The following is a 759-nucleotide window of genomic DNA, read 5'->3' on the forward strand; positions in this document are numbered from 1 at the left end:
CTAAGAGCAAAGCTAATATCTTTCTTTCACATGCTCATGGGAAGGGAGTGTTGTAAGTGTCTGGAGAGAGAATGATTGATAGATTGTCAGCCAGCTGCCCTCTCTTGCATTAATGAGGCTATTGTTAAACAACAGTTTTCCTTTAATTTAAAGGGCCTTTCTCATCATGTTGAGATGGAAAAATCCATGGATTTTTCTATGGGTGAAAAACCAATGGGAGCAGCAACTGTTACCCTGCACATGCCTGATCTTGTCTGATCTCGGAAGCTAAGCAGGGTCAGGCCTGGTTAGTACTTGGATGGGAGACCACTTGGGAATACCAGGTGCTGTAGGCTTATACCATAGTCTTTCGAGACTGAAGGTTGCCAACCAATTAGGTTATATCTGTAATCGCCTGCATGACTGTCTCTATAACAGTAAGAAAAGCAGTTTTTTAAACTGATTTTAAAGGGATGCATTTTTCCCCTTCTCCAGAGACCAGCACATTCCTTCTCATTTGCAGCAGCCATTCATGCTGAGTCAAATCCATGTATAAAAAAATCAGTGTATAACAAGGTTGGATCTGTAATGCAACCCACACTCCAACTTTTTTTCTTGTTTACATTAGTCTGAAAAGCATTGTAAGGTCATACATCTTGGGGCAAAAAAATCAAAACTTTACATATAGTCTGATGGGTTCTGAGCTGTCTGTGACAGATCAGGAGAGAGATCTTGGGGTGGTAGTGGACAGGTTGATGAGTGTCGACCCAATGTGCAGTG

At 41.6% G+C, this 759-nt stretch overlaps 1 pseudogene; it reads left to right on the plus strand.

Annotated features, from left to right (window-relative positions):
- The first annotated feature begins 215 nt into the window (after positions 1 to 215).
- On the plus strand, positions 216 to 335 carry LOC136646284 (5S ribosomal RNA; annotated as a pseudogene).
- Positions 336 to 759: the final 424 nt, after the last annotated feature.

This window comes from Tiliqua scincoides, chromosome 3 (assembly GCF_035046505.1).
Source record: "Tiliqua scincoides isolate rTilSci1 chromosome 3, rTilSci1.hap2, whole genome shotgun sequence".
Classification (NCBI taxonomy): Eukaryota; Metazoa; Chordata; class Lepidosauria; order Squamata; family Scincidae; genus Tiliqua; species Tiliqua scincoides.